The following is a 24,903-nucleotide window of genomic DNA, read 5'->3' as shown; positions in this document are numbered from 1 at the left end:
AGAACGTTAACTGTTTCTCTTTCCACAGCTGCTGCCTGACCTCCAGCTTTTTGTTTTATTTCAAATTTCCAGTATCTACAGTTTTTTTCCCTAGACAGCATTTCTGTTAACTTTGAGCAAACCATCTGCTCTTTAGTTCACCATTCAGATGCATTGAATGGCAGTGATCCTATGTATGTATCATTGGTATGTATACCTGCAAAGCAAACATGACACAAAGTAAATCAAAACGTTTCAAGTCTAGGTTTTTTTTAGTTCTACCATTAGAAATCATTACAAATGCACAGTATCAATACTTATGGTTTACTTATTCTTCTTAACAAAGTTAAACATTTTTATTTACTGCCTCTTCTCTCTCTTCTCCCAGCCTTTTCCTTGTCCTGTGTCTAAAATGCACAAAGTATTACAGAGATTAAACTAACAATTGCAAGATTAAACAGTGGTGTGCATCATTGTTTGGTGATTAAGGATACAAAAATTAGTCAAAGAACTTAAAAGGACCCTTAAGACACTTGAAAAATAGTCAATGTCCAGCACAAATAAGTCTTCAAGGCATGGATTTGAGATGTTTGTTAACCCTCCAGGTATATCAAGGAATCTTCAGGAATAAAGGAAAGGAAAAGATCATTTAGTTTTTCAAGACTCTTCTGTAGTGTGGTGTGATTATGACCAGTGTTTGATCTACATGCCTTTACCTGGGTTTTCCCTACATCCTTTAATACCTTTGAGATAATTGCAAACCCATCTCAGATTTAAATGAGCTAGCATTAGTTGCCTTTTGTGGGTTTCCAAATTTTGTAGCACTCTCTGCAAGTATAGTGTATGTTAACTTCACAGCTTGAAAGCGATGCACTAGGCCCAAAGAATGCAATGTCTACTTATAGCCATAGGTTAAACTAGAACAATTAACAAGTACTTTATACTGGTATTTACTAAGATAATGTTGACAAAATATCAGAAGAGGAGGGACGGTAGAGGTAATTGACTGATAGGGAGGATGCACTGAAAAGATTGGCTGTGCTTAGGTACAATAAGTTGCCTGGTGTAGATGGCTTACATCCCAAGTTATTAAGGGAAGTGACACTGAGATAGCTGGAGGGCTTCTCATCATCTTCCCTGTGATTCAGGAGAGTTAGTAGAGGATAGAAAACTGGTAAATGTGACATCCTTGTTTAAAAAAGATGCAATGATGATCCTGTAATTATTAATTCTGTCAAACAAGTAGTAAAGTTTTGGAAACAATAATCATGGAACAAAATTAGCAAGTACAGTAGTGAGTTAATTAAGGAGAACATGCATGGACTTGTAAAAGGCAGTGTTTGACCTAATTAGTTTATTTCTTTGGTGTAATAGGAGGATGCTGATGAGGCAAATGCAGTGAATGTTATCCAAATGGATTATAAGAAAGTAGTTGACAAAGTACCACATAAATGCAGGTTAAAAAAAAAATTGGGGCTTGTGGAATAGAAAGCTCAGTGTCAGTTTGGATAAAAACAATTTGCTTGGATAGAAAACACCAAATCATGGCAAATGAATGTTTTTTTTTAAAGACAAAGAGTAGTTTTCCCCAGGGGGCCAGTGCTAGGAGCAATGCTTTTTTTTAAATTATACATCACTTGCTTTTAAGAATGGAGGGCAAACTTACAAAACATGCTGATAATACGAAACTTGGGGGTATGTTAAACAGCAATGACAATACCAATCAACTGCAATAGGACACAGATAGGCTCACAGGACTGACAGTCAAGTGATAGATGAAATACAACATGGAAGTGTGAGGTGATGCATTTTGGAAGAAGGGATAAAGAGAGGTAACATGGATTTGATGGCATAGTTCCAAAGAATATGCAGGAACAGAGAGACCTGGAGATTCATGTGCCTAGAACTTTGAAGGTGGCACAACATAAGAGTGGATAGCAAAGCATCTGGGATCTTGGGTTTCATATGTAGGATGTACTGAACAAAAGAACTGAAGTTACAAATCTCTGATTAGGTCACAATTAGGGTACTGCATCCTGTTCTGGTCACCAGAGTCTAGGAAGATTCTTCAGGTGGTACAGAGATTTACAAAATGGTTCAATGGACAAAGTATTTTAGTGAGGAGAAGTTGCAATTGTTCTTAGTGGAGCAAAGGAATTTGAGGAGAGATTTCATTGATGTGCACATGATTGTGAGAGATTGTGGTGAGATGGACAAACAAAAGCTGTTCCCAATACAAGAACCGGGGGGGGGGGGGGGGGGGGGGGGGTGTCACAGATGAAAGACACGTGGAAGTTGATGTGAAAAATAATATTTTTTCTAAATGCAACATGGTAATGACCAGAAAACTTCAGCCTCTGAGGGCGGTAGAAGTGGAGACAATCAATGATTCCAAAGGGGAATTGGAAAGGCATTAAGGGAAATAAACAGGCAGGGCTACAGTGAGAATGCAGGCACATATAACTGACTGAACTTCTTTACTGAGAGCTGGCACAGACTCAATGGCCTCTTGTGCCATAATAACTTCATTGAATCTTTAGACAAGGCCCTCTATCCTAATGGAAATGGTTTATTTCTATTTACCCATCAGCTCCCTTTAATATCCTAAACTTCAAACAAATTGTGGGAGAAATGTGAAAGACAATTGGGAATGTTCTTGACTTTCTGCAGGAGGGGAGCTAGAGGGTCAACTTTTGTTCTGCCCATAACCAAAGATGTAGGTGATCAACTTTGCCTCAGGCCCGTGTGTCTCGTCTGTCACGTTCCATGCAGGATATGGCAGTCTGATTATACTTTGTTCTTCAAGAGTGCTAAACCAAGGCTGAAACCACGGTTGCTCACTTCTGCCATTTATTTCTGCTATTCGTGCTTGGATGCTTGTGGTCAAGTACTCTTGTAATATAAATAAACGTTGTAATCTCTTGGTCAGGCAGAGCTGCGGAACTCCGCTTTTAGAAGTCTGAGCTCTCCATGATATCATGCTACAATAAAGATTTCTGAAGCAGATGCCTGCTTTTCTGCAACACAAATTATGCCTTGGTATTCCAAGTTCCAAAGAGTACAAGTGAAGGTTATGTGATCATTCCTCATAACTCAACTCTTGCAGTCCAGATATCTTTCTGGTAAATATACACAGTGTTGCCAAGGTTAATGTGTCCTTGTTATGTTGTGGTGCCCATTACTGTTCATGGTTCTCCAGGTGTGGTTTTGTACAGTTGTAATCCAATGTATATTCCTTTGAAAGGACAGTATTCCATTTGGAATGAACAATAATTCTCTTGGATAGTGCTGCAAAGCAAAAAACAAAATATATGCAAAAATATGGGGTTCATTTCCATTTTCTTTGAATGTTAGTTTATGGTTGGTTATAAAACTATTAAATGTGGGACAAAAGCTTTTTTGACTGGGGCACTTGAAGACTGGAATACATCCAACCTGAGCTGTAACTATTGTTCAGGCTGATTATCAGAATGAGGAAATACTTTTAAATTGTGCTCAAAGTTGGCACTTTGCAGGAAGCAACATGCTTCATTATTCTACAGCTGTAACACAAAACTGGAGGATACCCAAATGTGAGAGTTATTTGACAAACAAAGCTTTAACACGTATCAAAATCAAAAAAACTCCATAAGTTGGAGATCCGAAATAAAAACAGAAAATGCTTTGAACATTCAGTGGGTGACATCCCTGGAAAGAGAAACAGTTAATGTTTCAGATTGAAGACTTGTCAAAATTGGAAAAGAAAGAAATGTCGGTTAAGTTGCACAGGGGGTGGGAGAAGAGAAATAGATAGGACAAAGGGGATACCTCTGATAGAATAACCCCAAGGTTATTATGGAGATAAGCTGTAATTGAAGTCATCTGGTTGATACGGAACACAAACAAAAGGAACATTAAAACTGAAATGTGAGCAGTTGGAGAGCAAATATATCTGTAATAATATTACGTTGTGATGTTCTCTTCTTAAAGTACACAAAATTAAGAAGTTATGGAATTATTACATTTTCTCTGGGTCTTACCCTTTTATGACAACTGACATGATTTGATGAGGACAATTGAATACATGGTTCTGGGGTTTATGCTGGAGGTAGTTTACTTGTCCAAGGGCATTGTGGAAGCAATACTTTGCTGATCTGGTAATGCGAGCCCTCCTCATTGTTCTTATCTACTTCAATGATCTTCTCATCCAAAGATGTCAGGGTGTCTTTGTTTTCCTCCATACTTAGTTCATCGTGGTGCACTATTCTTGACCTTACACCTATCAAGGTGCATTAAGCACAACTCAACTTTCTAATGGTTTGCTATTTGACAGACCTGGTGGTAATCTTGTTCCTGCTGGAGCACACTTCTATCTTACTGGAATAGTTCTTTACGTGTCACCAACTAAGTCTGAAGTGGTTATCCCCCATGTTTATTGAAGCCTTCACTCTGCCATCTGGAATGAAAAAAATCTGACACGTTCAATTGTCTCAATGTGAAGGCAAAATGAAAGCTTCCAAGGATTTGTTGCATATCTGGATGAACTATATTGTGGGTTCCATCCCAACAGCTCATTTGGATGGATTAATATCTTCTGGAGTGGAGAGCATCCCTGGTCGGTGTGGTGTCACTCAGATTGCCACCTATATGCAATCAATGGAACCTTACAGTGAAAGTCAGCCAAAGAGACAAATCCCAATGCTGGCTCAGTCTGACGACTATCATAAGAAAAGCCTGCATACCATACCTAGCAACTAAAGCATCCAGCATATGCCTAATGCATCTTTTTGTAGAGAACTGCAAGATTCTGTCTTTCCCGTAGATTCTAGGGTGGAACTGGAGAGAAACATTGAAGAATGGGGGTCACTTTTATAGCTACCAGGAAAACTATTTTCTGTATTTGGTTGTCAAGATAATCATCTTCTTGATAGCCGGAAATTTTGTCTGTAAAGCAGATGACTTTGCCAAATTGGTATTATATCTAAAATCTTTAAAGCATTATAACAAACAGAAACAATTCCACTACTTTAGCCATCTTTTCTCCCCCAGAGGTTTTGAGGAGGTCCTCAAAGTATTTTACTCATCCTCCTTGAAGTCGTTTGCCACAATGGTGTTTGAAGCAGAATGCTTTGAGAGTCAGGCATGTGGAAAACTTGGCCCATCCACAGTGGTTGAATATGACCACAGCCTAGAGGCAGGGGTTTTGTCATGATTTGGAGGATCTTGTGAAATCAGCATCAGTAGTATCTCTCCATAGCTTTGAGGTACCTACTGCAAAATGCTCAGATCTCTCACACACACAGGGTTGGGGGATGGGTGGGGTAAGGGGTAGGGATCATTGCTGCCCAATCTACCTCAAGCTGGGTGCTGGGTTTGAGATCATGCTCTTCAAATGTTTTTTTCTCTGCTGGCAGCCTTGCTGGTACATTGGATTTCAACGTCAGCCCTCCCCAAGAGGTGGCTGCTGATATGGGAAGTGATCTACCTTGACTTGGTCTCATGATAGATCTTGATTGGTGATGGTGACAGCAGGGAGAGGATAACAAAGGCTCTTGTTCTTTCAAGTGGTCGGTGCAAGGTCTACCCTCTTGAACACTTCAGCAGGAGGAAATGTGGTGGTTTGGAGCTCAGCTATCCAGTGTACATACACACTGGAGAGACATAACAAAGATATTTGGAAAAAAATTACGTTGTACTTTTCTCTTCCTAAGATACACCCTAAATTTTAGAAGTTGTGGAATTATTACATTTTCTCTGGCTCTTACTTCATGACAAATGACATGATTTGACAAGGACTACCGAGTACAGGGGTCTGGGGTTTATGCTGGAGGTAGTTTATGTCTAAGGACATTGTGGAAGCAATACTTTGGAAGATCAATGAGGTGGACGAGAACAATGAAGTGGGCACCCATTGCCAGATCAGCAAATATGTCAGGGTGTCACCTTTAGCAACACACAAAATGCTGGATTATCTCAATGGGCCAGGCAGCATCTACAGAGGGAAATGGACAGTCGACGTTTTGGGTTGAGACCCTCCTTCAGGACTGGAAAGAAAGAGGGGAGATAGCCAGTATAAAAAGGTGGGGGGAGGGGGGTGGAGCGAGAGCTGGTGAGTGATAGATGAATCCAAATGAGAGGGGCAAGATAAGCAAGTGTGAGGGAGGGGGTGGGAATGATGTAAGAAGCTGGGAGGTGATAGGTGGAAGTGACAAAGGGCTGAAGAAGATGGAATCTGATAGGAGAGGATAGTGGACCATGGAATAAAGGGAAGGCGGTGAGGACGGTGTCATCTTTAGTTCTTTCTGGTGTACAAACATCATCATTCATGACCTTGAAGAATTGTAGTGTAGAAGAGAATTGGCATGATGATACTGCCTTGCTGGACCACCGTCTGCATTTGGATTAGAACTGCTGTGATTCTTTTGGCAAGGACCATGGCTTGCAGATCATAATAGAACAGAGAATGAGGATATATTTATTGCAGTGAGCCAAATTAGAACAAGGTGCTTCATGAGCACCCTCAGTAGACTTTGCTGAGATCAAACAACATCATGTATAGTGGTTGAAGCTGCTCCCTACACCTTTCTTGAATTTGTCATGTGATGAAGAGCACCTCCATTGTGCTTCCCAAGGGGCAGAATCCACAAGGCAACCCTGGGAAGAGCTCTTTGGCCACTAGATGGCAGCACTTAAGGATTCTTGCAATGACTTTCCCTGGTAGGGAGATTACTCTGAATACTGCAATCAGAATGCCACAATTGTGATTGGTAATGTCAAGATCTGTTTGGATGGAACCCATTCATCCACTTTTTAAAAAATACTATAACTATATAAACTCCATCCACTCACCTTTTGAATGATAATAGCCAAGAGCCTTACAGTTTGTTTCTCATAAGAAACTATTCTCAATCCCTGGACTAAATTAAAGGAGCCACTTAATAGATTCGTATAGTTATACAGCACAGAAACAGGCAGTTTGGCTGAACGTCCATGCCGACCAAGGTGCCTTTCTACGCTAATTCCATTTGCCTGCATTTGGCCCATATCCCTCTGAACCTCTCTTATCCAAATACCTGTCCAAATGTCTTCTAAACATTGTATTTGTACCTGCCTCTACTATTTCGTTCCATGTACCCACTACCTTCTGTGTTAAAAAATTGCCCCTCAGATCCCCTTCAAATCTTTATCCTCTCACCTTAAATCTATGTCTTCTAGTTTTAGATTTCCCTACCCTGGGGAAAAAGACCAACTATCTACCCTATCTATGCTCCTCACAATTTTATAAACCTCTAGGAGGTCAGCCCTCAGCCTCCTTCGCTCCAGAGAAGACAATCCCAGCCTATCCAACCTCTCCTTCCTGACCATATGATTTTTTCTGCATCCACTCTAGATGCACCTTGAATGGGTCACATGGTCAAGATCATGTCCATTGTGCCTCAAATGTTAAATAATAACATGGTTGTCATTACAGTGAAATGTTGTCCCTTTATAGTCAGAGTTTAGATTTATTATTCTGTAATATTTAATATTCTGTGGGCGGCACAGTAGCGTAGCAGTTAGCGCGATGTTATTGCAGCGCCAGCGATCGGGGTTCGATTCCCGTTGCTGTCTGTAAGGAGTTTGTACGTTCTCCCGTGTCTGCGTGGGTTTCCTCCGGGTGCTCCGGTTTCCTCCCACATTTCAAAGACGTACAGGTAGGTTGATATGGGGGTTTAAAATGGGCGGCACAGACTCATTGGGCCGGAAGGGCCTGTTACCACACTGTAAATAAAATTAAAAAAAACAAGTGCCCTAGAAAATGCAAGTCATCCAGATCTGGCTTCAGCCCAAAATCATGTCATTATGCTTAAGAGTGTGACTGCTTTGTTGGGCCTTCCATGACAATGAATTGCTTAATGTTCAAAAAATGTTTCTAATACAGAGAGTTGATCCACTAACAATCCACATCACTGTCCTCCACCTCCCCTTTTGTCTTGTAGATTTTGCTCTTATGCAAATTTAATTTACTGTAAGACACAGGATTCAAATGCAACATTAAGAAAAGGGACAAGGATTTCAAAATATAATGATACAGATAAGGTGACTAAGAAGCACTAAGAAAGAGGCAAGAATTAAGAGTGAAAAGTTACATCATAAGTTAATTATTAACAGATAGATTTTAAGGAAAGATAGATGTTACAAATCCTAAATAGACAGTTCAAGCTCAGCATCTCTGGTCTCTCCTGTATGAAGATCCCACATCCATTACAATCAAATGTCTAAAGTCCAGCATCTAGTCTTTTGCAAAACAATTATAGACTCAGAGTTATACAGCACAGAAACAGGCCCTTTGGCTCAACTTGTCCATGCCAACCAAGATGCCCATCTAAGATATTCCCATTTGCCTGTATTTGGCTCATATCCCTCTGAACCTTTCCTATCCACTTACCTGTCGAAATGTACTTTAAACTTTGTAATTACCTATATAATTTTAAATTGTTAAGCGGAGGATAGGCGACATCTGCTGTAAATCGTACCACACTGCTCCTTGATGTGTTTTTAAAATCACTCGTCATAACAAATTAAATAGGTCAACATCTATCTGATGACTGACTGAATGCTCTTCTGATCAAGGCCTGCAACATGTTTGCTCAACTATATCCTCAAGGCTTCCCATCTGCTGTCTGCCTTCTGACCACACACTTCTGTCTTTGCAGGACAGGAAGCCAGAGCTTGACCTGTGATTCCTCTTTCGTCCACCACAACTGCTCACTAAACTGGCTCCCATCCCCCTTCAAGTTTCTCACTTTAGTAAGATCAACCAAACATAAAAGCCTCAACGGCCTTAGTGGCTCACACAGGACATGCAACAACACAAGGCACAGGCCTGCAATGAATTAATGAATATTATTTTCTTGCAATGGGTCAGAGAAGTATCAATATTCTAGAAAGATTCTCAAACTTTAATTCATGTCATCTTACTGCCACCCCATTCCCCACATCCATTCACTGTACTGCTGCTTAAAGTAGTAACTTAAATGCAGCTTTCTAAACAAAATGAAATAAAACCACTTAGATCCTTGAATGCTAAAGATGGAGAAATCCTGAAACCTAATCATGGATCACTCATTCAAGCCCTCCATTAAAAACTGGGAAGCATAAACAATAAGACCCTCCAATCGGCCAATGATATTGGTAGCAATGGGACTCCCGAAAGATCATGGGATTAATGACGTGACCTGCTGGTCCTCAGGATGGAGGCTGACCCGACTCCACTTCTGATTTGTTGGATCTGAGGTGGCTGCTGAGGCCAATGTGGGAAGCACAGACCCCATCACAAATTGGGCAGGAGTTGCCTTATGGGCGGGCAGATAGGTAGTCTGTGAGATGGTATGCTCCTTCCACTTGCACTGATCTTCTATGTGCCGCAGATATATGAATCCTTTGACAGCAAGCAGACTGCACCGATTTTCTCCCTATTTTTCTCTTACCTCACCGTATGCACCTCACCCCTGTACATTCAATCCTTTTCTGCCTTCTCTCCCCAACTACTTTGGTCCTTACCAACTAGCAGTTCAAGTGTCTTTCTTTAGACCTCGTGAATGCGTGGCAGCAAAGGGTTGATACAAAATCCAATACTGAACAACATTTTACTGGGGAACAGTAAATAGGAGAACTGCAAGCAAAATGACCTAGAAATTCTAGAGTGCCCAATGGGATGAATGAGCTGGGCATGGAGGTTTGATCATTGGAATTCCACTGCAAGCTTCAAGTGACTAGGTGTAGCTTGTTTTCTTTACATCTACTCCATGTTCAGGTACAGCTTTAGACCTGATTGAAGCTCTCTTCAGTGTTGATAGAACATAGAACAGTTAAAGCACAAGAACAGGCTCTTCAGCCCATGATTTTGTGCTGAATTAATTAAGCTAATAACACCTAATTTACCTAATCTTTTCTGCCTGCACATGGTTCATATCCCTCTATCCTCTGCATATTCACACATCCACCTAAGAGCCTCTTAAACGGCTCTATCATATCTGCCTCCACCACGACCCCCGGCAGCGCATTCCAGGCACCCACAACTCTTTGTAAAAAAAACACGACCCACACATCTCCTTTGAACTTACCCCCTCTCACCTTAAATGTATGTCCTCTAGTATTAGACATTTCGACACTAGGAAAAAAGATACGGGCTTTCTACTCTATGCCTCTCATAATCTTATAAACTTCTATCAGGTCTCCCCTCCGCTGCTCCAGAGAAAACAACCCTAGTCTGTCCAACTATGATGGTGGTCACTGGCAGAGTTGGGTGGGGGGAACTGCTGCTAGGGTGGGGTGGGGGAGAAAGGGTTTGGAGATGAGGCTTGCTGTTGGTCCCCTTCCCTCTGGTTCTGTGCTGCACTTTTACAGCAATGCTGCTTTCAATCAGCAAGGTTCTGCTGCTATGTCCGTCCTTGAACTGCCTTATAGCTTTTTATTAGTAGTCAGAGTTTTGAAATCTGAATAAAATAAAAAAACCTTTAAACTATTATTTGATTGGATATTTATATAAAGAAAACTAAATTTAACTTTCTAAGCAAAACCAATGACCCCCATCAAATAAGTGGAACGGTACCAGACATTCTGAGGGGACTGACAAGTGTAATTGGCTCCTTAGCACAGCATCTTGTGGGGCACCTCTGGGCTCAATGACAAGTTCAGGGTTGGAGAGAGAGGTCTGATACAAAAGAGCACAATGCAGCTTTTGTACTATTTGCTCTGTCCAAACATTAGGTGGCAGTTTTATCCAACACAATGAGCAAATAAAACATTTATATTAGTACCTTCCACATGATTAAGATATACAAAGGTTTCAGAACCAACTAAATGGCTCCAAAGTGTGATCTAATTGGATGCCTGTCCAATACAGTAGCTACTTTGCTCACATTAATTTGGGTAGGGCATTGGAGAGAACTCTCTCCATTATCTGAATTGTACCATGGGTGCTTGAAATGCCATCAGACCTGGTAATAACAACATCTATTAAAAAATACACCAACTGTGGACAACTCCCTCAGAGCGTCTTTGAAGCATTAGTCTAATGGTGTTCAGCTACCTGTACATGAGACTTGAACCTATGGGTTTGACTCTCTATTCCCACTATGCCCAATCTGATATAAACAGCACAGAGAACACTTAATTCAATGTCTTGAGTTTAGAGATAAGCAAGATTCCAATTATAGTCATAGAGCAACACAGCACAGATACAGGCCACGTCGACCAAAATGCCCACCCAGCTAGTCCCAATTTCCTGCATTCGGCCCACATCCCTCTAAGCCCTGCCCCTCCATGTACCTATCCAAGTGCTTCTTAAATGGCATGAACATTGAATTCTCCCACTTTAAGTAATCCCTACCCCACCTTCCCCACAACAACCCCCTCCCCCACCATGCTCCTTCTCTTTCTTTTCTCTACCCCCTTTTATCCCCCCTTACCTTTGACCCATCCCCCGGTGATCTGCTCTCCCTTCCTTCCCCTCACCTGCCTATCACTATCTCTTACCTGCAACTACCTATCACCACCTCGTGCCCACCCCGCCTCCCCTCTTTTATCCACCGATCATTGCACTGCTTTTCCCTCCTATATATTGGGCTTCACCTTTCCTATCTTTAGTCCTGAAGAAGGGTCCTGACCCGAAACATTGACCACCTGCTTTTCTACACGGATGCTGCCTGGCCTGCTGAGTTCCTCCAGCATCATCGTGTTTTTCATTCTTCTTAAATTATATTATTGTACCTACCTCAACCACTTACTCTGGCAGCTCGTTCCATATACTCACCACCCTCTGCGTGAAAATGTTGCCCCTCAGATCCCTTTTAAATCTTTCCCCTCTCACCCCAAATCTATGCCCCGTAGTTTTGGACTCCCCTACCCTGGGGAAAAGACTGTTACCATCCATCTTATCTATTCCTCATAATTTTGAATACTTCTATGTTGCCCCTCAGTCTCCTACGTTCCAAGGAATAAAACCTAGCCTGGCCAACCTCTCCCTATAACTCAGGCCCTCTAGTCCTGGCAACATCCTCATAAATCTTTTCTGTACTCTTTCCATTTTAACTACATCTTTCTTATAACAGGGTGACCAAAACTGTACACAGAACTCCAAGTGCAGCCTCACCAACAACTTATACAACTACAACATAATGTCCCAACTCCTATACTCAGTGCCCTGTCTGATGAAAGCCAGCGTGCTAAACACCTTTTTGACCACCCTGTCTACCTATGATGCCGCTTTCAATGATCTATACACTTCTACTCTTAGGTCTCTCTGTTCCATTACACTCCCTAGTGCCCCACCGTTCATTATACTTGCCCTACTACACTGATTTGACTTTCCAAAATGCATCACCTCACACTTAATCTATATTGAAATCCATTTGCCACTCCTCAGCTCACTTCCCAATCTGATCAAGATCCCCGTGTGACCTATGATAACCTTCTACAGTATCAACATCTCCCAATTTTGTATCATTTGCAAACTTACTAATCTAGCCTTGTGCATTCGCATCCAGACTATTTATATAAATAAAAAATAACAAGGGTCCCAACACCAACCTCTGCGGCACACCACTAGTCACCAGTTTCCATTCTGAGAAACAACCTTCAACCGCAACCCTCTGCTTCCTACCTCCAAGCCAATATTGAATCCACCTAAATAGCTCTCCCTGGATTCCATGGGACCTAACTTTCCAGACCAACCTACCATGCAGGACCTTGTTGAAGGCCTTGCTAAAGTCCAAATAGACAAGATCCACTGCCCTTTCTTCAGCTCCCCTTTTGGTTACCTTTTCAAAAAACTCTAAAAGATTTGTCAGGCATGAATTTCCATGCACAAAGCCATGCTGACTCATTCTAATCAGACTCTGTCTATCCATATGCTGGTAGACTGTGTCCCTCAGAATTCCTTCCAGTAACTTCTCCACCACTGATGTCAGGCTGACCAGCCTGTAGTCCTAGTCTTGTCCTTGCTTTCCTTCTTAAACAACAGAACAACATTAGCCACCATACAGTTTTCAGGAACTTCACCAGTGGCTAACATTGAAGCAAATATCTCTGCAAGGGTCGCTGCGGATTTATCCACCTTAATGTGCTGTAAGGCTGCAAATACCTCCTTCCTGGTAAATATGAATGTTCTCCAAAATATCTCCACTTGTTTCTCTTATCTCTCGAGTACCATGATTTTCTTATCAGTAAACACAGAAGAGAAATATTCGTTAAAAATTCCACCCATCTCCTGACGCTCGAGACGTAGGAGGCCCTGCTGATCTCTGAGGGGACCTACTCTCTCCCTGGACACTCTTTTACTCTTAATACAGCTATAGTATCTATTGGGAATTTTCCTTACCCTTATCTGCCAGATCCATCTCATACCCTCCCTTTGCCCTCCTGATTTCCCTCTTAAGTGCATTCTTAATCTTTTTATAGTCATCAAGGGGTTCACTCGTCCGACCTCCTAAACCCAATGCATGCTTCCTTCTTTTTCCTGACTAGAACCTCAATATCTCTGGTCAGCCAGGGTTCTGACAAAGTTATTACTCAGATGCCTCCTTCACTGGAATATATATAAAAAACATGCAGATGCTGGAAATCTAAAACAAAAACAGAAAATGCTGGAAACACTCAGCAGGTCAGGCCTTATCTGTGGGGAGAGAAATAGAGTCAATGTTTCAGGTCAAAGACTGTTTATCAGAACAAGGAAGGAGAGAAAAGAAGCCAAATAAGCTACATGGAGGGTGGGGAGAGGGGGACACATCTCTGGTAGGGCAAAACCAGGATGATCATGGGGATAAGCTGTAAACACTGGTCAGTGAGTGAATGGGAGCAGTTATAGGGTGAGACAATAGACTAAAGAACAAGACCGACCAAAGAATGTGGGAGTTGTGAAATGCAAAGCAGGAAGACATGCCTGGCAGGTCAGGCTGGGAACGTCCTCCATTCCCAGAGAGGGAAAGCAAACAAGCTGAGCTCAGATCGTAGATGGATGACTCTACAGACCGAGAAATCAAGTTACCTGAAGTTGTAGAATTCCAAAAACTGCAACATGCCTAGACAGAAGATGAGGTGCTGTTCCTCCAGCTTGTGTTGGATCTCATTGTAACGGTGCAGGATGCACTGACCGATAGGTCAGAGTGGGAATGGGATGAGGAATTGCCACTTTAATTCCCCTGCTTTGCATTTTGCAGCTCCCACATTCTTTTGTTAGGTTCTTTTGTTTATGTTCTCACCCTCTAACTGCTCCTATTCACTCATTGAGGGGATAACCTTGTTTACAATTTAGTCCCAGGGTAAAACTGAGCTGGCCATATCAGGGATATCCGTCCTCCCCCACCCTCCCTGCAGTTTAACAAGTTTGATTTGTCGGAGGAACTCAGCAGGCCAGGCAGCATCCGTGGAGTAAAGGCAGTCAATGTTTCAGGTCAGGACCCTTCTTCAGGACATCAATGAACATTGAATTCTCCCACTTTAAGTAATCCCTACCCTTTCCCCACAACCACCCCCCATGCTTCTTCTCTTCTTCCCTCTCCTAACCTCTTTCTCTTTTTTTCTACCTTTTTTTTCCTTTCTCTCCTTACCTTTGACCCATCCCCTGGTGGATCTGCTCTCCCCTCCTCCCCGCACCTGCCTATCACTATCTCTTACCTGCATCTACCCATCACCACCTTGTGCCCACCCTACCTCCCCTCTTTTGTCCACCTATCACTGCTCTGCTATTCCCTCCTATATACTGGGCTTCCCCTTTTCCTATCTACAGTCTTGAAGAAGGGTCCTGATCCAAAATGTTGACCGCCTGCTTTTCTCCACGGCTGCTGCCTGGCCTGCTGAGTTCCTCCAGCATCATTGTGTTTTTCATCTAGATTCCAGCATCTGCAGTCCTTTGTTTCTCAAGTTTCATTTGTCTCCTTTTCAGTTCTGACAAAGGGTCCCTGACCTGAAACATTGACGTTTTTCCTCCCACAGATGCAACCTGACCTTCTGAATATTTCCAGCATTTTTTGTTTTACTTTCACTGGAATAGAATGCAGAATATGCAACAACTTGCAAGTGGGAAATTTGGCTTCCTCTGGCTCATTTGTAAACGGCATCTATACAATTATCAAACCATTGAAAGGTCACAACTGGACATAGCATGAGTAAAATTTCTAAGTATTGAAGGCTCTACTACACATTGTTCAAATGTGAGGTGTATTTGCATATGATATACAACCATAATTTTAACAACAGAAAGTAATTTTAAAATTAGTGTTTCATTAATCAACAGATATATTACTGATTCATAAAATCTTACGCTCTATACAATAGACATTGATACACAACAAACCATGCAGAAGCCGTAGGTCATTGCTACTGAGGAAATGCATTGAGATTTCAGGTCCCTTTTAAGAAAATGGATACTGGTGGATACAAGTCTTCTGAATCTTTCTCTAAAGGTCAATGATTGACTTGAAAGCTTTTAAACTGGTAAACAAAGCCATGGGAAACAGTAAGTTCATAGGGGATTTGGCTGGGTTACAACTTAGTCAAGAAACTGAAACTGTTACCCCAATACCAAACAAGTCAATGTGGCAAGCTTATGTAACCTGATAAAGTGACAAAATACCCTATAGAAGAGTTGTGTCTATTGAATATTTCAACTTGAACTTCTTTTGTTGCAGGAAACAAACATGACGACTCAGCTTTCAACTACCAGTGTGAGCAACAGCTCGGGGTGGCAGAACTCTCAAATCAACAGATCACAGGTTGGCACCTCACTCCAGGGACTTGAGCACACAATCTAGGCTGACACTCAGAGCTGTAATGAAGAAACACTGCATTGTTGGAAGCACAGCCTTTCATGTAAAATTTCAAAGAAGAAGAGACCTTTTCTTCCTACTCAGATTAATAACGAAGGAACAAACACAATGGGAGTAGGCCATAGGGCTCCTCTTGCCTGATCTGCCATTCAATAAGGTCACAGCTGATCTTTTACCTCTGTTTCATTTTCCTGCATTAACCCATACCATAGTCAGAGTCATACAGCATGGAAATGGGCCCTTCGACCCAACTGGTCCATGCCAACCAAGGTGCCCATCTAAGCTAGTCCCATTTTCCCGCATTTGGCCCATATCCCTCAAAACCTTTCCAATCCATGTACCTGTCCAAGAGTCTTTTAACCTTGTCAATGTACCTGCTTCAACCACTTCCTTTGGCAGCTCATTCCATATACAGACCACACTCTGAGTGAAAAAGTTGCCCCTCAGGTTCCTATTGAATCTTTCCCTTCCCACCCTTAACCTATGCCCTCTGGTTCTTAATTCTCCAGCCCTTGGAAAAAGACAGTGTGCATCCAAGGAAGAGGATGGTGTTTATTCAGAAAAAGACAAAGTGGACAGTGTTGTAACTGTACTGGAACAACTTGGCCAGAGACACAGCTAGTTGTGGAGCACAGGTCTCAGTACTCCAGCTGGGGTTTTGTTTGGTCCCAGAGGTTTTGCTGTATCCAGCCCTTTGATCTCCTTAAAAATTATTTCCATCCCTAGGTTAAAGTTACATCATGTTCAATTGCTTAGTTTATGATTCCATGATACTAATCTGAAAAAGAGCAAGAGAGTTATCCCCAGTCTCATAGAACAGCACAGCACGGCACAGGAACAGGATCTTCAGCTCACCATGTCTGTGCCAATCATGCAAATCCAAACTAATCCCATCTACCCACACATGATCTATAACCCACCATCCTCTGCCTGTTCATGTCCCTGTCTGAAGTCTCTTAACAGTTGCTATTGTTTCTGCTTTCACCACTTATATACTTATTAAGCAGAGAAAGAGAGTCTGCACAGAAGACATGACACTGCATGGTAGACTCCAGTAATAATAAGTTTGAAGCCGCATCAAAGCGCCAAAACATTGACACAGTCCCTTCTACAGCATTGGAGAGTGTACTGATAGGACATCCAATTTGTAAGCACATTTTTCATGTGTAAAAGCACCAGAACAGTATTAATAGCAGATTTCAACTACTATAACACTAACTGGAAGACAGTGGCCAAAACGTGCATCAAGAAATGCATTTAAGTTCCTTGGATATGTCATCATTCACCAAAAATTGACTACTGTTTCCATCCCAGCAGATTGGTCAAATGTGATTTTCCTTTCACCTCTCCATGCTGACTCTGCTAAATCTTATTATTCTTTGAAGTGTTCTATTGTTACATTCACCATAGATTGCAGAATTTACCCCTACGACATGATGTCAGACACCAAGTCAAGTCATTCCACATTTTCTCTCTCCCTCTTTTCTTAACAAGGGGTTGGTCACATTTGCTAATCTACAATCCACAGGAACAAATCTCGAAACCTATAGAATAACCAGAGCACCACCAAAAACTCCCACTATATGACTATCGCAAATGTAGGTATAATAGAAAACGCTTAAGAGGCATTTAATCAGACACATGAACAGGCAGGGAATAGAGGGATAAGGACCACGTGGTGTTAGATGGGATTAGTTAGATTGGCATCATGGTCAACACAGACATGGTGAGCCAAAGGGCTTGTTGCTGTACTGACTGTTCTACATTCTATGTTCCTGCATTTGCTCACCAGGTGATATTTGTTGCATCCCGTTTTCACTCATCGGGGTCCTGGTTCCTGTGTTCCCTTCTGGACTCACCGGAGCCCCAGCTCCACACTCTTTAAACTTGCAGTTTACAGGAAAACTTAATGTGATATTGTGTAACATCTTTTAAAAAAGTGAAAAGTGCTTTGGGTATTAGAAGGACTAACATCCATAAGTCTGGAAGATCTGCTAATCTGACACCACAAGTCCGGAGAGTGCTGGATTATCAGAGTTTTACTGTATCTCCATAGGCATCTTTTTTCAAAACCCTGGGATGTACATCATTAGGTCTTTGGGATTTATCAGCTTTCAGGCAAACCAACTTTTCTAGTACTGTTTTTTGAATAGAAATCATTTCCTTCAGTTCCTCATTCTTACCTCCAGCAGACTGGTCAAACAGGATTTTCCTATCATATATCTATGCTGACTCTGTAAAATCTTGTTATTCTTTGACGTTGTCCTGTGGTTACATTCTGCACTATAGATTGCAGAATTTATCCATACTACTAATGTCAGACTAATGAATCAGTTGTTCCTATTTCCTCCTTTCTTAAACAATGGGATCACATTTGTAACCCTGGTTCTTCAATATTTCTGGCAGTTTTATGGTCTTTCCTTCTGTGAAGACAGACACAAAGTATTTGTTTAACTCCTTTGCCATTTCCTTCCTCCTCTTGATATTTTCTCCCATCTCTATCTGTGAGGAACCCACCAGTTTTTTTTCCTTTAAACACACAAAAGCAGATTGTAAAAAAAAACTTCTATATATTTCTTGCCAGTTTACACTCATATTCTGGAGACTGAAAAAACTGCAGATGCTGGAAACCTGAAATAAAATCTCAGGAAAGGGGGCGGTGTACATGCACCTGTCTACATCAATGGTGCTGAGGTCGAGAGGGTTGACAGCTTCAATTTCCTGGGAGTGAACATCACCAACAACCTGTCCTGGACAAACCATGTGGATGCCATGACCAAGAAAGCTCACCAGCGCCTCTACTTCCTTAGGAGGCTAAAGAAATTTGGTTTGTCCCCTTTGACTCTCACCAATTTTTATCGATGCACCATAGAAAGCATCCTATCAGGATGTATCATGGCTTGGTATGGCAACTGCTCTGCCCAAGACCGCAAGAAGCTGCAGAGAGTTGTGGACACAGCCCAGCGCATTACGGACACCAGTCTCCTCGCCTTGGACTCTGTCTTTACCTCTCGTTGTCTTAGTGTAGCAGCCAGCATAATCAAAGACCCCACCCACCCCGGACATTCTCTCTTCTCTCCTCTTCCATCAGGTAGAAGATACAGGAGCCTGAGGGCACATACCACCAGACTTAAGGACAGCTTCTACCACACAGTGATAAGACTATTGAACAGTTCCCTTATACAATGAGATGGACTATGACCTATGACCTCACGATCTGCCTTGTTGTGACCTTTGCACTGCACTTTCTGTAGCTGTGACACTTACTCTGTACTGTTATTGATTTTTTTACCTGTACTACATCAATGCACTCTGTACTAACTTAATGTAACCGCACTGTATAATGAATTGACCTGTAAGATCAGTTTGTAAGACAAGTTTTTCACTGTACGTCGGTACAAATGACAATAATAAACCAATACCAATAAACACTCAGCAGGTTAGGCACCATCTGTGGAAAGTGTTACGAACCAGCAACAAAAGAAACACACAGAGTCATGATTCAGTGTTAAAAACTATTTTATTAATCACTACTTATGATAATAAGAAAAATAAAAGTAAAAATGTTAGTATGTTATAAGTAAAAATGTTAAACCTTGAACATTAACACCAAAAACTAAACTCATAGTGTGTGTGTGGCAAAGTCCCAAACTCCAAGTCCAGGAATGGTTATTAAAGTTCAGTTCAGCAAGCCATAAGGTGAAACATGAGCAAAGGCTCTTCAACAACCACCGTTGTCTGAAGATAAGACGTTATGTAGAGAACATAGAGAGAGTAATTATGAAATCCAAATGTTCCACGATGGAAGCCAAACAACACCTCAGTGTTTACTTGGTAGTGACTTCCTCACCCCGAAAAGCATCCGACTCGTGGTCGTCCACACAAATACCTGTTTCCCTCTACAGGTTAACGATAAAGTGAACTCCACTGGATTACTTCCAATTTCCATACGTGGATTGTAGTAATAGACACAGTTATTGTTTCTCATCTGTCGATAGAGAAACTAGCAGGCTGGTGTCTGTCTCTCCTTTCTCTCTCTCTCCTCTGACTGACTTCTTCAACAACATCATTACGTCCTTTATATTTGGTTGACGTAAGCATGCCCCCCCCCCCCCCCCCCCACACACACACACACTACTAACTCTATCTTAAAGGGACATTCACCGAGTCCGTAACAAAAGAGAAACAGTTTAACCTGAAATGTTAACCTTTTGTCTTTCCACAGAAACTACTTTGCATGCTAAGCATATCCAGCAGTTTCTGATTTTGTGTTATCAGTATTGGTTTACTAACCTGTAGTGAGATACAGTAAAAATCTTTTGTTTTGCATGCCATCCAGACAGCAGATCTACTTGTTTTTTTCCCATAATCTCAAATGTTGTTTACCCAGAGGATTTGAGTCGATGCTGCTCATGATTTTTCTTTTGATACTCTAATTGATTTCTATGGTTTTGGATTTCTTTTCAAAATTTGTTTCAATTCAGCTTGAGTGAAAAACATTCCTGCTCCTAAAATGCAAATGAGTGATTTGGTTTAGAAACAGCTTTGATTCTGAGAATTTGAATGAGCAGGTCTGAATTGGAACATTTCCTGAAACAAAGTTGGGTTACTGAGTTTTTGTCAAATGAAAGAAATCAATATAGCAGGCTGGCTTGTGAACACGTTCGTTTGTAATGGAATAAAATGAAGACGAACATGGGCTGCCATGAAAGCATGGCGCAGTTAGCAGAGATGCTGTCTCATAATGCCAGAAACTTCGGTTCAATCCTGACTTTGATACTCTGTGTTGAGTTTACATGTTCTTCCTCTGGGTGCTCCCATTTCTTCCCACATCCTAAAGATGTGCAGATAGGTAGGTTATTTGGACTCTGTGCATTGCCCCTAGTATTTTAGGTGAGTAGTAGAATCTGAGGGGAGTTGTTGAGAATGTTGCTGAGGAACCTGTTTCCATGATGTCTCTCTCTATGAATCTACATTATGAAAATTCACCTGCTCCCAAGTACAAGCCATGAACCACAATCAGAAAAGGTCAACACACAATTGCAGTCAGAAGGACATACGTACTAGAAGAAATAGTGCAAGTTGGATAACCCAAGAACCTGTATCACAGTGCAGAACTTGATGGCAAAGCTGTGTTTTCTTTTGTGTTTTGCAGATAAAGCAACCATGAAGTCAAGGGAGTTCTTGCTGTGTGGCTAACTTTGTTGCCGAAGCAACCAGCATAGGATATTGCAAATCAAAAGTCATTTACTTAGGAAATACTCTGTGGTGGATTAAGCAAATAGTAGGGTAAACACTAACAGTACTGTTAAATATTTGTTGTAGATTATGTTTAAGGTTTTTGAAATAAGGGCTAGGAAGAAGTAATGCAGCAGTTAATGCCACATCCTGTAAGAAGGCAAACTTTTAATACAATGAATCCAGGGGAGGGGAGGGGGAATTAAAATATATAGTGCATAGCTCTGCTACCAGTAGATGGATGTCAAAAAGGAATTATCTGATGAAAAATGATGCTCTACTGAATTACAAAACAATGGTAGGTCTGATAATGTAAGCTGCTCCAGACCCAATAGAAGGTTCCTTCCATCTTTGTAATATAGTTGAGCATTCGTCACCAGGGTGTGGGTTTGGTTGGGTCACAGATCCCTGCAACTGCACCTTGACAGGAACTGCAGGCTATGCCTTTCAGTGTCATTAGCCCGCAGAGGGAAATGGTAGTACTGTGTGCTCACGGTGCACAGGGAACATCAGTACAACAGAAAAGCTCGGTCTGTTGCTATGTCAATAACTTTTGATCTACCCCACTCCAACCTGCAGGATTTGAAACACGGGTTGCAATGTACATGTATTTGCACGAAGGCAAATGTAGTCACAGTAGTGAGGTAACTAGAACAATAACATTAGGATATGATATTCAGTGATATCCACCCTAACATAATTAAGGAGGCGGTCCCTCATATGAGAGCAGGGGTTGTAGAACAAAGGCTACTCATCCTAGTGGGATACTTGCAAGGATTAGAATTCTGTCATGATTCTGGTTGTGACACAACTACTCTTAATTAGGTTGCTAATTAAAATCCATCCTGGGTATTGAAAACAGAGAGAGAAGAGTCTGGCTAGATTCATTGCAAATACAAATACAGGAGGAGATTATGCCCAGTTGTCCTAGAACATGCCCTGTTAGACACCCAACCTTTTTGCCTACTCAATGAATGTTGATACAACATAAAATCCTACAGTCCTGACAACAAGAAAGAGAAATTAATACTGATCCAGCAGATCAATTGCCTAATTCAAACCTGGAAGAGTATGTTAACAAACTTAGATTGACTTACTTAAACTTGGAAGTCCAAACTAACATATCTGAAAGGCTAAATGATTTTGATGTCACACAGCACATGTTATGGGAATGATAACAAAGACAGAATGAAACAGAGATGTACAAAAGATCAGCAGTACTCTATGGTGGCAACAAGTATAGAATGGTGGGAGTGGGGGACAACAGTTGATACATCCCTGAACTAGAACTGTGATCCAATCAGTCACTGTCATCATTTCCTACATCTAGGGTTGAAGAAGAAACATGACAGAGGAAGAAGCAGCAGCAATGAGAGCTAATGCACAAGGATCTGACAGCAAGAATGCGAGCAGCTGGTTGGAAGCATCCATGGCTATAACATGTTACTTGTGGGTGGACTGCTGTAGTCATACCTTCAGCAAAAATGCCAACACATGGTGAACGAAAATTGACCCAAATCCAATCCTCAGATGCTGTGAAGAACTTTTCAGAGTGGAAGTCAGAATGAAAATGCTGAAGTATTTGTTCAGGGAAACAAGTTTTGCTTGGGGAGAAAGAGAGCTGCTTGTAAGATTTTACAATTCATTGCAAAGGCTTCTAAAGAAAGAGCCAGGATTCTAAGTACATGCCCTTTTGTTTCCTTGGTAGATTATCATACAGGTTATAATCCTCCCAACTATGGAAGTGGTAGCATTAAGACTTCCTCATATCTGAACCCCTGCAGAGTGGAAAACATTGGGCAGATGTTAAACAAGATACAAATGATAATGGAACATCAAGGTTAGTTATGTAGTCCCATAATTTCTCTTACAAGTGGAGGAGCAGGGTGCTTGCCTGGTGGGATTTCAACAATTAAGTGAAAAAGTAAACTGTCCCCACAAACAACATGCCCAGGAAGGTTCTGCATATGGATTCTCAGAAAAGGGGGTAAAATCCACAATGCGTTCTACATCGGGGAGATATGGAATTGTTAATTTGGCTTAGAACATAAAACAGTATGGCACAGGAACAGACCCTTCAGCCCATGATATCTGTGCCAAACATGATGGCAAATTAAACTATGTCTTTTCTGCCTGAACATGATCCATATCCCTCCATACCCTGCATATTTATGTGCATCTAAAAGCCTTTTAACTGCCACTAATGTATCTGCTTCCACCACTATCCCTGGCAGCCTATTCCAGGCACCTACCACTTTCTGTGTAAACAAAAAAAATTGCCCCGCACATCTCCATTAAAAACTTACCCACTCTCACTTTAAATGCACGTTCTCCAGTATTTGACATTTCTACCCTGGGAAAAAGATCGACTATCTACTCTATCTATGTCTCTCAGCTTTATAAACTGTTATCAGGTCTCGCCACAGCCTCGAGCATTTCAGAGAAAACAATGCAAATTTGTCCAACCTCTCCTTATAGCTCATTCCCATTAATTCAGGCAGCATCCTGATAAACCTCTTCGACACTCTTTCCAAAGCCTCCATGTCATTCCTGCTCACAGAGGATGCATTGTGCAACTAAAGCTGTAGCACTTTTCATCAAGGGCGATAATCTCATGTGCTCAGTTATACACCCAACATTTTACAATCCACCCACTCAGTGTCAACAGCACACAATATCCTGTAATTTCACCTCACCTAGACTTAGCATATGCAAGAACTACTTACGGTAAAGGGCATTGAATTACTGGACTGCATTCAGAAGAACTTTTCTTGATATAGCAACCCCAACAAATGAAAGGGAAACTCCAAATTTAGCTTTAGGGAACGAAGCTGGGTAAGTGGAAGGAGAATCAGTGGGAGATGATTTACACTTAGGTAAATGTAGTGGCAGTATAGTGATCAGAATGCAGTTAGATTTAGCATAATTATGGAAAATACAAAATGGGAGAAATAGTTCCAATTTGGGGCAAGACTAACTCTATTAGACCAAGAAGTAATCTGGCTACTTGGAAATAAATCAGTGTCAGAGGAATGAGAGGCATTTAAAAAGGAGATTTAAGGGGTTCGGGTAAAATAATTATCCTCCCCCCCCCCCCGCAGAAAAAGCATTAGACTGATAAATCTAACGCCTCCTGGATAATGAGTAGATGGTCAGTTAAAAAAAAAGATGCTTAATGCACCTAAAAGCCCGGGAAAATATAATGAAATTAAAACGAATAATATTAGGAAAGCACAGAAAAAAATAACAAAAAATGCTGTCAAGTGAAATCAAAGAAAATTCAAAGGTATTTTATAAATATAAAAAGAACAAGAGGATAACTTAGGGAAGAAATGAAGTATTAGGGAACAAAAAGGTAATGTACAGAGGCAAAGGATGTGGTGGGATTCTTAAATACTACTTTGTGACCATCATCACAAAAGAAGGATAATGCTGATGCTGCAGTTAAGGTAAATGGTGTAATTGTAGTGAAAGAGGAAATGTCAAGTATATCAACCTTGAAAACTGATAAATCACCAAGTCCTGATGAAGTATGTCCCAAGCTATGAAAAGGCAAGAAAGAAATTGCAGAGGCTTTGAATTTTTTCCATCCTGCCCAGCTACAGGAGTGATGCCAGAGGACTGCTAATGCTATATTATTGTTCAAAACTGGAGGAAGGAATAAAACAAGTAACTGCAACTTTCAGTAGAGTAATGGTCAAATTACTGGAATCCATTTCAGGGTACAGTATACACATTCATTTGGAAAGGCAGAGATTAATCAAGGACAGTCAGCATGGATTTGGCAAGGGAAAATAGTGTATGACTAATCTGAATGAAATCTTTCAGCAGGTAACCAGGAGGGTTCATGAGGTCAGTATGTTTAATATAGCCTACCTTGATTTTACACTAACCAAAA

At 41.3% G+C, this 24,903-nt stretch overlaps 2 protein-coding genes across 3 annotated transcripts in view; both read right to left on the bottom strand.

The window, feature by feature from the left end:
- The window catches only part of LOC127570177 (N-acetyllactosaminide beta-1,6-N-acetylglucosaminyl-transferase-like), a 113,461-nt gene that overhangs the window by 2,477 nt on the left and 86,081 nt on the right, over positions 1-24,903 (bottom strand). The gene's annotated exons all lie outside the window — the stretch shown is intronic.
- rbm24a (RNA binding motif protein 24a) overlaps positions 1-24,903 on the bottom strand; it is a 146,550-nt gene that overhangs the window by 83,859 nt on the left and 37,788 nt on the right. The gene's annotated exons all lie outside the window — the stretch shown is intronic.

The sequence above is a fragment of the Pristis pectinata genome, chromosome 5 (assembly GCF_009764475.1).
Source record: "Pristis pectinata isolate sPriPec2 chromosome 5, sPriPec2.1.pri, whole genome shotgun sequence".
In the NCBI taxonomy this organism is placed as follows: Eukaryota; Metazoa; Chordata; class Chondrichthyes; order Rhinopristiformes; family Pristidae; genus Pristis; species Pristis pectinata.
This window is presented reverse-complemented; position numbering and strand designations above follow the sequence as displayed.